This window comes from Phoca vitulina, unplaced genomic scaffold (genome assembly GCF_004348235.1).
Source record: "Phoca vitulina isolate PV1807 unplaced genomic scaffold, GSC_HSeal_1.0 scaffold3, whole genome shotgun sequence".
Classification (NCBI taxonomy): domain Eukaryota; kingdom Metazoa; phylum Chordata; class Mammalia; order Carnivora; family Phocidae; genus Phoca; species Phoca vitulina.
In genome coordinates this window covers 45,053,007-45,067,396 of record NW_022589706.1, presented here as the reverse complement: position 1 = coordinate 45,067,396, position 14,390 = coordinate 45,053,007, and positions in this window count along the sequence as shown.

The window sequence follows — 14,390 nt, the reverse complement described above, 5'->3', positions numbered from 1 at the left end:
GAAAAGAAAAAGATTTTTAAAAAATTGAATGTATATGAATGTATATGAAAATAGAAAAAATATGATCAGGCTGTTGCATAGATCAGGGCCACACACTAGATTTAGGGCGTATTTTGGTCTGTTAGAAGAAACTGGCTCCCAAAATTTTAAAGATAGAAAAACTTATATATGTACGAAAATAAGGGTAAATACAATGAAGGGATGGAATATGACTGTAAAGATAAAAATTATAAAAGATTTTATAAAAGGAATTGATGAGAAGTTGTTTGAAAAAAGAAAGAAGAGGATTTAAAAAAGAAAAGAGGGCGAGAATGTGATCAGGCAGGAGACTAGAACAAAGCCATACACTAGAGATTTAGGGTATATTTTGGTCTGTTAGAAGAAACTGTATCCCAAAATTTTAAAGAGAGAACAACTTATATATATATACCAAAAATAAGGTTAACTACTATGAAGGGATAGAATATGACTCAAAAAATAAAAAATAAAAAAGATTTTTAAAAAAGGGATTGATAAGATGTTGGATGAAAAATGGAAAAAGAAAAATTCAAAAAGAAAAAAAAGAAAATTAAAAAAATTAACTTTGAAAGACTAAAGAATCATGGTAAAAAAGCCATGGATTCTATGTGCTGTATTCCCCTAGCGCTGGAGTTCTGCCGTTCTCATTGATCGGTAACCTTGGTCTTGGCTGGCTGTTCTTGCTGATCTTCTGGGGGAGGGGCCTGTTGCTGTGGTTCCCAAATGTCTTTCCTGGAGGCAGACTTGCCCCACCCTTGCTGGGTCCAGGCTAAGTAATCTGCTCAAGTTTGCTCTCAGGAGCTTTTCTTCCCTGCAAGCTTTCTGTACAGCTTTGGAGGACGAGAGTGAAAATGGTGGCCTCCCAATCTCTGCCCCGGAGGAGCCGAGAAGTCGGGGCCCGGCTCCTCAGTGCACCCGCAGAGAAAAGCAGTCAGTCACTCCCATCTCCCTGGTCTCCAGCCACACTCCGTGCTCACCTGGCCTGTGACCGAGCGTTTCTATCTCTGGCACATGACCCCGTGTGGAGTCTCCAAACCGAGCAGATCCTGAGGTGCGCTCCCGGGCTGCTCCTCCCGGGGAGAGGAAGGGGGGTTCTCCCTAGATCCGCCACTTGTTGGGTCCCTGCTGGAAAAGCAGTGGCCCGACTGTGCCGTGGATCACGGTTTATGGCAACCCCGAACTGATAGCCCACTCCTCGGCTCTGTCTCTGCAGCCGGCTTCCCCCCTCTGATCCCTGGGAGCTCTGCCGCACTCAGGCACCCCCAGTCTTTCTGTGACCCCGAGGTTCCTGAGACCACACTGTCCCAGCATGGGTTCCACACCCACTTAGCCACTGGAGTGATGTCCCTCAGCGGAGCCAACTTCTAAAAGTTCCAATTTTGTGCTCTGTGGCTCTATCATTTGCAGGTAGCCAGCTGACGGAGGCTTCCTCGCCCCATGGTCTATCTTCCCAAATATCACCTCAGATTCACTTCTCCGCACGTCCTACCTTCCAGAAAGTGGTCGTTTTTCTGTTCAGAGAGTTGCTGCTATTCTTTTCTTCGATCTCCTGTTGAGTTTGTAGGTGTTCAGAATGGTTTGATCCCTATCTAGCTGAATTCCTGGGACCAGAAGAAATTTAGGTCTCCTACTCCTCTGCCATCTTGCCATCTTGTCATCTTGTAGCACTTTTAACAATTATTGTCATCAAACTCCACTGGAATTTGATGTAAGATTGGTATATCACAGACATGAATTCTACTCATCACTTTTGCTACTTTGCCACAAATTCTAGTTAATTTAGTTGCCAGTAATACCCTGCTGCATTCAGGGTCAAGGAGATCTTTTTAGTTTAAGACGGCCCTATCATTCAAGTAATCTTTTTCCCATGCCAGGGATCTTAATCCATTGTTGCTTATCTCTGACTCACTCCAAGTTCTTTGGGGTCCAGATTTGTTCTTTCTTTATTTTACCTAAGCAACATCATAGGGACACTCTCTCCAGGCCTGCATAATATATTTAACTCCTCATCAGGTTATGTCAGGTCTGCTGCTTTTTACAAGGTACATCAGTTTCCCAGGAATGCCATAACTAAGGACCACAAATTGGGGGGGAGAATTAAAACAACAGAAATTTATTGTTTCATATTTCTGGAGGCTTGAAGTAGAAAATCAAAGTGTTGTCCAGGTTATGCTCCCTCTAAAACCTGTAGGGAAGAATCCTTACCTGCCTCTTCCTAGCTTCTGGTGATTTGCAACAATCCTTCACATTCCTTGGCTTTTCCCTAAAGCATTTCAATCTCTGCCTCTATGTCACATGGTATTCTCCCCTTTTTTTCTCTGTTTCCACATGGAATTTCCACTTCTTATAAGACACCAGTTAAATTGGATTAAGGCCTACCCTAATGACCTCATCTTAACTTGATGGCATTTACAAAGATGTAATTTCCCAATAAGATCACAATACCAGGTACTGGGGATTAGGATTTCAACGTATCTTTTTGGGAGACACAATTTGAGCCATAATGAAGGGCTAAGAATACTTTTCTTCAGCCCTTGGTGTCATGTCCTTTTGGAGCTTGCAAGCCTCAATTCTTATAAGACAGTCAAATAACTATACTCCTCAATTCTCCTCATTTATTTTGGGATAAAAGGGGGATTCTAGATTTTCAACTTCCTATACTAAGAGTATATATCTCCATAGCCTTTGCCATGTAATTTTGCAGTACCACCTCATAGTAGATTACATAGACATTCCTGCATCAATGAGGTAACACTTGTCCATATTACCTGCTTGGCCAGTAAAGTTTTGTGGTTGCATCACAAGTGGAAGATTAAACTGTACTTGCTTGATTTGGCTTGGTTCTTGGACTCCTGCCATAACTCATGAGAAGAATATGTCTCAGGTAACTATTGGTCAAAAGGTCAAATAAGAAACATGTGGAACTGTTTGATCTAATCTTTAACCAGTAAACAAGCCCAGTAGATCCCCAGATTACAGCAGAGGTAACCTTGATGAACCACAAAGCTCTGAGCAAGGGAAATAAGTACATGTTTTTGTAAGCCACTAAATATGGGGGTAGTTTGTTTCATAGCATTTTTATAGTAATAGCTGACCAATATTTTCTGCTGTGTTCTGACGATTCAATATATATATGTCCACTTTATCACTTTCTCTTCTCTAAAATTTTCCTGATTAATTTTGCAAGTTCTTCCTATTGAAAATCATGCCAGGTTTAATTTATTAGGAAAACTACTCAATAGTAAAAGAAATGTGTCTTTTTCTGTGCCATTTATTTCAGAAACTATGCTTCTGATATTATTTGTGGTTATGACAGTTGGTTTATCATAAATTCTACTGAAATTAACTTCCCACATGATGGGAAAAAGAAGATTCCAAAGCCTTAGGCATGTATGAACTAATTTCAGTGGTCTCTTACAGCTAAGGTGACCTCCTAGTTAATCATATTCTCTGGGACACCTTTGAGAACGAAAAGGAATGCTCTTAATAGTTATCCCATAAGAAGGCATAAACCAGATTTCCTGAGCATACTGGCAAGCATGATCACTGTTCTAATAATAAACAACTCTAAGGCACATAGAGAGTTTAATTTCTGTCACTGCCTATTAGAGCACTTTACTGTCTTTCATGTAAATCGTGGTTAAGTTATTTGCAATTAGATTTTCTAGATATTTAGCAATCAGAAAGAGTAACTTCAGGGAACTCCCAAGTTCTCTGAGAGAGCTCCCAAGAGGAGAAGCAGCTCTTTACTTTTATTTATACAGGTTCACTGACTCTGTGTTTAGCATTAGAGTAATTCTTACTGAGGTAGATTCATGAAAAAAAAAAATATTTCAGAAAGAGTTTAGGCTGTAGGAAGCAGGCTCATTTCCTGTTGACATTTGTAATTCTAGGAATTTATAGAAGTGGTTTCTTTGTTGGGTAGAAGGATAGCAAATCCAAACCACATGCCTTTTAACCTTATATGCCCCAATTATTCTCAAAGCCTTCAACACTGGTTTTCAGAATAAAAAGATGATTCACCATCTATTTTTCTGTTTTCCTGTTCTAGTATAGCCGTTCCCGATGTGTGGTTCAGGACTCCTAGGAATTTCTGAGACTTTTTCGGGGAGTGGGTAAGATCAAAACTAATAATAACAATACATAATAATATTAAGACATTACTTGTCATTTTAGTGTGTTGACATTACGATGATGGTGGAAAAGCAAAAGTGGGTAAATCTGTGGGATCTTAACACAAATCAAAGCAATGACTCAAAACTGTAGGAGTAGTTATGCCTTCTTCAATACCATGCGCTAGTGATGAAAGAAAATGCAAATTTTCACTAAGAATGTCCTTGATGAAGCAGTAAATATGCTGATTTTATGAAACTCAACCCTTGAGTATACATCTTTTTAACTCTCTGTGCAATGATATGAGATGTACACACAAAACTTGCTGCTATATAATAAAGTGCAATGGTTGTCTCACAGGAAACTTGTATGAAGATATGTGTGCTTATGTGTTTGTTTGAGCCAAAAGTTAGCACATTTTCTTCACGAAACACAGCTTTTTGAAAAGATGACTGACACACAAACTATGGCTATTCAGACTTGGGTTTTGGCAGACATTTTCTTGAAAATAGATAAAGTGAAACTGCCATGTCAAGGAAAAGAAGTGACAGGTATGTTGCCAAGACTTTAAGCAAAAAGTTGAACCTGGGAAAATGTCTACCTACTCCCATGAGCCTAAAAGTTCCCAATAGGTAAAGAATTTCCTGAGTAGTAGAGAGGTAATATTAATGGAGGTGACATTTTGATACTTATTTTATACAATGAAATGTACCAACATTTGGAAGATTTTCATAATTCAGGGAACAAATATTTTTCAAGTGACCAATGTATGATGTTACAAATAATCCACTTGGAAATGAGGCAATCAAAATGCAAAATAGACAGTGGACTTTAGGGTAACAATGTACAAAAAGTTCATTGATATTGTTTAATATTCTATATAGCAACTGACCTTAAAGAAATTACCACATGTTGACTTTTGATATAGAATCAAAGAAGAATATTCCAAAATATCTGAAAAGGCTATTTAAATATGTTTCCACTTTCCAACTACCTATCTGTATAAGGCCATATTTTCTTCATGTTCTGTAACCAAAATAACATATTGCAGCAGGTTGAATTCAGAGACAGAAAAAATTTTCTTGAATCTTCTCTATACTAGACATTAAAGAGATTTACAGAAGTATGTTTAAATGATCTTATCAGTAATTATGTTTTTATTTTGAAAATTGCAGTTATTTTATTTAAAGTATAAATTTATGTTGTCATAATGAACTTACTATTATTCATAGTTTAAAATTTGGTTTTAATTTCCAACACAATAAATTGGTGGATATAACTCATGTAAACAAAGCTTTTTGGGGTACTCAAAATTTTTTTAAGATTATAAATGAGTCTGTAAAGCAAAAGTTTTGAGTATCATTGCTCCAGTAAAAACCTTTCTGTCTCTTGTGAATTCTTTGTTTTTTTAAATTGATGAAGATACAGAGATAAAAATCAACATTTATTTCCTAAAAACCTTGTTGTTCACAATCCCAATTCTAGTCAACTCTTGTTTAATTCTTATTTTAAGAAGAACATTAATAAAACTGAAACCATAAAATTATCTGTTATAAGCCTTGCTCTGATGGTAGGAAAATCAATTTGTTGAGGTTTATGTAAAGTACAGGCCAAAGTAAAGGGGCTGTGATATGATTATGATTCTTCTGGTGTGTCTTTTCCATGAAGTATTATGTGAAATTAGAAGAGTTACACTGTGGATTTCTTCTCTGGATGAGATTATCCCCCCATTTCCATCTCCTTATCTATTGTGAGCTGCTTTCAAATTGTTAAAGTAATGGGTTGCATAGCTAATGTATTTGTTCTGAAAGAAAAGAAATTGTTTTTGACATACATGAAGAAAAATAGTTCTGATGTTTTCTGAGGATTAAGCTTATTTTTTGTCCACCTAATTTGGTCATAGTGACTTTTTAACCTGTTTGGTTTTCTGTTTTGTTTTATTTTGTTTTTGGACTTTGGGGACACGTTTTTTTGTTTTCTTTTTTCTTCTCTTTTCTTTTTTTTAATTCTCAGTTTATTTGTGTTCTGATTTAAAGTTTAAGGATTTCATTGAGGAATTTACTGTTCCCCGATAACTTACTGCAGAGCCAGTTTCAAGGGAGAAATGAAATAACTTAAGTTCCCCAATTTCAGGCATATTCTATTCACTATACCTCTCACATTATGACTTCCTGTGTTGTAAATGTAAAAAAAAAAGAGAGAGAGAGAGAGAGAGTTTTAAGAGACATTAGAAAAACTAACTTAGGAAAAATGGGGTAAGGTGAGTTTAAAAATATGATATTCCAAGCTATAAAATCCAAGATCAAACTCTCTTACAGATCAACAAGCATATCCTTTGACAAGTTGAAAGGCTTAACGTGGCTGGCAGGTGTTCTGCACTTTGCAATCTTCAGCTGTGATGCTCTGGGAAAAGGTCTTTCAGAAACAAAGGGATTGGATGTGTCTAGTCAAAATAATAGTAAGGGATTTTTTTCTCATCCTATGACTCGAACCTCTAAATTATAATATTTGTATATTATTATTACAAATTCCTATTTGTAAGGATGCTCAAAATATGTTCTCTTCTATTTTTTATTCAGTATCTACTAGAGTTCCTGGCACCTAGTAGACCTGAATTGTATGTTTGTTGAATAATAATCCAGACATAGTTTTATGTTAGTTTTCCTCAATAAATTTCAACATGCAAAACAACAACAAAAAACAATGCACGCAATATTCAAATTCTTTGCTTTACTTTCAAGAAATCATTGCCAGTCCAACACTAACTTGGAAAACATCCCCAGTATCTTCTTTTTTCTGTTCCAGTTCTAGCTATTTGATATAAAAATTAGATACATGTGTGATCTGGAAACATAACAGCAATAAACTTTGGCTGCTATACTCAAACATGTGAGTATTTAGGTAATAAAAGATTAATACTATACCAGAGAGAGCCAGGAACTCTTTTCTTCTTGCTTAGTATAGAAGAGTCAAATGACAGCATGTGGCAGAGTACAAGTCAGAAGAAAATGTGTACCAGGGGTTTACAGAAAAAAATATCCAAAGCCCAGGTGTACAATAAAAACTGCCTAGAGAAAGGGAAGGGGGACACATTTCCTCTGAAATCTTTTGAAACTCTGCCTTTTAAATCTTTTGTGGGGCTTTTGGCTGTCAAAATAGCAAAGTAGACACAACATAGGAGGAAAAATGATGGAAGAGTTATATTTTATACCAGCAACTTGGGATGCCAGAGTAGAAGCTTTGGGTAAAGAGTGACTTCACAGCGGTGTAGGGTAAACACTGCTTGCTGTGAGGTTCCCACATTTCCAAGTTTGGCTGGTGGTGACTACTGATATAATAGTGCAGTGCTATAGACATGATGTGCAAGATTAGAACAACTCATTCAACAATGAACCATAAAAGTACAGTTCTAAGCCTTGCAACTTTACTTTATAAAATAAGAAAGACAATATTTTATAGTTGATTCTGCCAGTGAGGTTGGGAACTTAGATCAATTTGCTCAGCTCACAGTGAAAGAAAAGATGTATTCTGGATGGCCAGCAAATGCAATCTGAGATTAGCTTGTGCCTAGTAGTGGTAGACATAGAAGGATTTCTTTGAGCACAGGAATATAGAACTATCAGGACATGCTTAAATGAAAAACTTGGAATATTCAGAAGATAAAAATAACTTTAGTCTAAAACTCCAGGACTCAGTTATTTAGGCTAAAAAATGTAAGAAAATAAAATTCAGAAGTCATTTGAATTACTTCCCTAATGACTATAAAGAATTCTTCATGTTAACAAATATAGTCCACTTCAAAATTTCCTCACAATTTTAAATTGAAATTCTCTTTTCTCGAAGGTTTCTAAGGTTTCAAGACTGTTTTTGTTTACCCCATATACTTTTAGTGACATATTTTATTTCTTTCATCTGGCTTTATTTTGCTTAGACTATGTAATGAGACAATCTCTATCTCACATTTTATGAGTTCTCAAAGTTTACTTCATGTTGTAATTGATAATATTATTTAAATAATTATAGTTGGAAATGTATTTTACAAATGAATACTAGAAAGAAAAATCAACCCAGTAATAAATCATTGGTTTCTCCTAATGGTGTATTTGCCTGAGGGACTTTGTATTAGTAAACTTAACTTTACCTAAATAATAGTTTATTTATCTAAAACTACCTATGGTATTTAATATAATCTAAAATATCTCAATGCATATCGGGCAGCATCTTATTTGTTAAAAATATTTCTGTATAATATATGCTAGTTTATAGATCCAAACTTCAAACTTTAGCATGTGCTACTCAATACTAATGACAATTACAGATACTACTAACTATTATAAAAAAGAAAGACTGACTGGTACTGGAGGAATAGCTTTTACTGGACTTACTTTTGTACAGAAAACAAGTGTGGCCTCTGGACAAAGAATAAAAGGCACTCCAGAGTGATCAAAATCAGACAGAAACTGGAGAGAATTTGACTCTTGAAAGAAAGAAACTGCATTGAATTAAATCCATGTTTATACAGATTTTCCCCTCAGGGCAGTCCCACATCTGAAGGTCAAGGAGTAGCTAAAACTTTGGGGAAAAAAGCCACAGACTTATTAGGTTGAGGTGTCACATGACAAAGGTTGGGGCTGCCAGACTGCTGGAATTTAAAGGAAAAAAAAAAAACTGAAAAAAAGAATGCACACAGTAGGAAACACTGGGGAAACCCCAAAACCTATATATAAAATGCCCAGGAACTGTGCATTCATGGGGAGACTTTAAGGAGCCCAGCAGAAAGCAATAGGTTGCTAACAGCGCAAAAGACACAGAAATCGGGACATTTTAGATGTTCACTAAACATATCAGGTTTTCTGTTGAAATCCAAGACTGTCCATGCCTGGTATTTGCTTTAAATAAAAGGACCCATTTGGTTAAAAGTAAAGGATAGAAAGATATATACCATGCAAACATTAATCAAAAGAAAGCTAGAGTGCTTATATTTAATATGAGATAAGCTAGAGTTTAGAATGAGGAATATTATTAGGGATAAAGAAGGACATTAATGTCAATAAAGTGTCGGTACATCAAAGGAACAAAACTATCCTAAATAAACCTCATCTAATAGCAGAACCTTGACATATATGAGGCAAATATGTAAATAATCTATGGTGATAAAAATTAAATAAAAATAATGTTTGCACATGTAGGCAGGTATTGACTGGGAAATGCATAAGGAGTGTTTCTGGAGTAATGGGAATAGTCTATATTTAATTTGGGTGGTGGCTACAATTTATATGAATTTATGAAAACATACTGAATTGTATATTTAAGATTTATCTGTTTCACTGCATGTAAATTCTATCTCAGTGGGGAAAAAAAAAATCAGAGGAACTAAGGAATGTCAGACACAGACAAGAGACAAGATTTCATTTATTATCTATATGAATATTATGAGGTAGATGTCATTATTTTCTTAATATGATAGAACTTATTTTAAGAGAGATTAAATGATTCATTCAAGGTCACAGAATTAGTTAGTGGCAGAATCAATATTCAAACGCAGTTTGGTATTCATTCCACTGTACCATACTCTAATTAAAAGACCTTACATAAGCATTACAATTTCTCATAAAATCATATGTGTCTAATTTTGAGTTATGCTTTTCTATTTTTGTGTTCATCATTAATGATCCTTTTGCTGTATATCACCCAGCTGCTATATGCTCAAAGGTTTGAGTATTCTGCGAGGTCATTGTCAAGAGGATTTTTCTTTGTTAGGAGTGGAAAATTTAAGATAGCTAAGATAAACTTCTTAGTGGTCACTGGTATGTGGAATATTTTGAGAATTACAAACAAGTTCTACCAAACTTCATGCTAATTTAACAGAAATTAAACATAGAAGCAAGATAAGCCTTACATAGATAATATATTCCAGCATTACTTTTACACCAATATGTTGATAAAATTGTCTTCTTGTGAAGGTTCAGGGTATTTTCTCTTCCTTTTTTCTGTACTTCTTTAATTTTTTAATTGACAAAAATTCCTTTTTTGAAAGGATAACATTTTTCTAAACGTGATTTCTAAATTATAATGTAAACTGAGTGACTTGAATCCTTGCCTTGTTTGAGATTCACCTTTTCCTAGGAGACAATACTAACACTCCCAGAGGGAACTTTCTGTAGCCTTGAATAGCAGAGAATTGATAGTCCTGGATTTAACAAATTTAAAAAATGTAATAAAATACACAACAGTTAAATTGTACAGAACTATCCTTACTGACTCAGAAAGCTCTTGAGAATCTTGCAATGTGTCAGGGTCAATCAGCATTGTGAACATTGTGATTATCATTGCCCATCATAGACTAATAAACTAGTCATTTGAACTTTAAATTGGTTTGAGTTCTACATAAAGAAAGTCTATTATGTTTATAGAAGCCTTACATTTGAATTCAGTTGATAATTTTCTTGCTTTGTATTTATCAGCACTTTATATATATAGCTCACCTTATATTGTTTTAATTTATATTTTCTGAACTTATTGCATTATTTTTGACACCTATCCCTAATTTAGCATTTAATCAACCACTTATTCATTTACTTCATTTACTCTTGGATGATGCCATTATTTTTATTTCACACACACACACACACACACACACACACACCACACACACAAATTGGAGATCTTCCTCTTCGTGGCAAACACCAAATCAGTCAATGAACCAATAAGTGCCCATATACTCTATCTGTACTCCAGATGCAATCAGCAATCACTCCCAGGTATGACTGGGATCCTAAGAGCAAACTCAAGGATATTGCTCCTATAATTTTGAGATTTCTATTTTATCATTGCCTTTGCCTTCACATCTGGATCATAGCTTGAAGACAAATCATGCTTTACCTCTTCCATTTTAAAACCAACCAACCAACTTTCCCTTGATCTCATGTCCTTCTGCAGACACTGTCGTTTCTTTCCCATCTCACTGTTATGGAACGAATGTCTGTGCCCCCTGCACCCCAAAATACATATGTTGAAATCTAATCTTCTCAAATAAAATCTTCAAAAGAATTTTCAAGACTCATTGTTTCTACTTCTTGTTCTTCAATTCTCTCTTGAACTCTCTCTAGTCATCACTTATCACTAATTGTTCCCCCAATGTTTATACTGCCAAGGTCACTGATAACCTCCTCTGTATTAAGTCCCACAGTCTTTGGTGCCCATTTTACCAGGCCTCTCAACACCACTTGAAAGTTTATCACTATTTCTTTTTAAAATATTTCCTCACTTGTCTGGAATACCAGTCTCTCCCAGTTCTCCTCCCTGTTTCTTCCTTCTATGTTAATCTCAGCTGTATCTACAATACATAGAACTGTGACTGCAGTGACCTAGGCACTCAGTAAATACTTTTTGAATAAATGAATACTACTGTTTTAAAGCTACTCTTTGTCTTCAACTAAAGGTAATCGTAGAGTAGATCCAAATATAAGCATTAAAAAATGAATGCCAATTATTTGGCTCTTCTAACAGCATAACACGAAGAGAAATGTTCCTATAAAAATCATAAATGCATTTTTTATATGTTAAGCCACAAGATTTCTAAGTTTAATTTTAGTATTGTCTTTCTAGTTAGAGGATCATTAACATTGCTTAGCATTTGTATATAGTGTAAATTTTAATGTATTCTTCTACATTGTCCATAAATGTCACAAATATATATTTGCCTCCACACGTAAGATTTTGAGTAAATCACATGCTTATCAATAGAATTCTCAAATTAAATGATGAGGATAGATGTCTACCTAGAAACTATCTTAAGATCACTTCAAAAATTAAATTTTCTATTTAAAAAACAGTAACAACAAATAAAAATAAAGCTGTGCTTAGCATTCAATAATTATTAGTTTAGGGGTGCCTGGTTGGCTCAGTCAGTTAAGTGTCTGACTCTTGATTTCGGCTCAGGTCATAATCTCAGGGTTCTGGTATTAAACCCCGCATTGGCACTCAGCGCAGAGTCTGCTTAAGATTCTCTCCCTCTCCCTCTGCCCCTCTCCCCACCCACTCTACTGTCCCTCTAAAATAAATAAATAAATAAATAGTTTATTTAACATGACCCCTAAGGTTACAGCAAGGTCTCTATAAGAACAAGTAAAGCAGGAAAATATAGCATTACTATATAATTTGGCATGTATATTTATATTTTTCTTGGTTAAAAATAGTTCACTATAACTCAGGAGATTATTCTAACAAATGGAGGCATTACCATCTAAGAGTCATGACATTAAAAGGAGATATCATTATTTTATTTTTTCAAAACAGACATACTTGAAGTATGCTCAAGAAGTATAATTATATTATTCAGGACTGGCTCACTGTTTTTACTTAGCACACTGAGTCTCCTTTAGGTGAAAGAAAAAAAATCATCATATAATTATTTTCAGACAGATGTGGTTTAATAAATATTTGAGAATAAAAGCACCACACAATTTTAGTGGATCTCTAATTGTAATTCCCAAGTATCTTTCCTTCCTCAACTAATTGGGTAATGACATTGCTAGAATTAATCCAAGGTCATCAGTTTGCACACAGTACAGATGGTTTTCTCCACTTTACGGGTATATAGGGGATTCGAGATTACTGTTGCCTGCTGCTTTTCAAACTAATTTTTATTCTTAAAAATTCACATTTTCACTGCAGCTGAACAGCTAAGCCATATGTTGCTTTGTGAATACTTTAAAATATCTGGTACATGTAATTATTACACTAAAACTAGCATGCATTAGTACTTTTCAATTTTGTTGTAAGGAAAGGACACTTATAGTACTATGCTTTGTGCATTTTTTGTTTTTTTTTTTTAGGTTTTGGTTTTGTCTTGTTTTGTTTTCCTCTAAGTACCAAGCTTTAGTTTAAATTATGATCCTAGGGAGAATTTTAACCTAAAATACATTGGTTGGTTGATCTGTCTCCTCATGTGCAATATATCCCTGCATAGTTATGAACTTACCTAATGTTATTTGAGTTTCTATGTTAATCCATCTAGCTGATAGAAAGTTTGGCTTTGAATTATTTCTATGCTTTTGTCAGAATTCTGACATGCCATTAATATGTTTGACAACTGGAGGATTTGAGAAGCCTCTTTATAAAGTGTCATGAGTGAAATGTCCTTAAAAATAGTATTAGCAATAATATTTGTTTTTTGTTAATATTTAACAGTCATTAGGGACACCTGGGTGGCTCAGTAGGTTAAGCGTCTAACTTTGGCTCAGGTCAAGATCTCAGGGTCCTGGGAATGAGTCCCGCATTGGGCTCCTTGCTCAGCGGGGAGCCTGCTTCTCCCTCTGCCTGCCACTCCCTCTGCTTTTGTGCTTGTTCTCTCTCTCACTCCCTCTGACAAATAAATAAATGAAATTTAAAAAAAAATATATTTAACAGTCATTAAAGTGTTTATGTATGAAATATCTTCTTTACCCAAACCAATCTGGGGAATCAGAAGGCAGATTTATCATTATTTTGCATGAAAAAATTCAAACAGTGATCTTAAGGTCACACAGCCAGTAAGTGACAAAAGAAGATTAGGATTTGCTGCTTCATTGGTTGGTATTCTTAGAGTTTATTTGCCCCAGTGGATAGGTCCAGTGTCCTGTTTTTTATTCATTTTCCTTTTCCCCATTTATAAGTTAGTAACTAGCCATTCAAAGACGATAGGCAAGATAAATCTGTATTAGATAGGGTTCTCCAGAGAAACAGAACCACTATGTTATATATATGTGTGTGTGTGTGTATACATATACATGTATATATGAACATATGTGTGTGTATGTATATGTGTGTGTGTGTATGCAGAAATTTATTATGGGGAATTATTAGCTCATGTAATTATGGAGGCAGGTTAAGTCCCAAGATCCATAGGGTGGGTCAGCAAGCTGGATACCCAGGAGAGCCAATAGTTGACTTTCAGTATGAGTCCAAAGCCCTGAGAACCAAGAGAAATGTTTGTATAGTTCCTGATCAAAGGCCACCAGACTTGAGACCCAGAAAGAGCCTATGTTTCAGTTTGAGTCTGAAGGAAGAAAAAAACCAATGTTCCAGATTGAAGGCAGGCATGAGAAATTCTCTTTCTTGGGGAAAGGTAGTCCTTTGTGTACTATTCGGGACTTCAACTGTTTGGATGAGGCCCACTCACATTAGGGAGGGCAAGCTGCTCTATTCAGTCTGCTGAAACACCCAGAATAATGTTTGACCAAATATCTGGGTACTCCATGCCCAGTCAATTTGACACA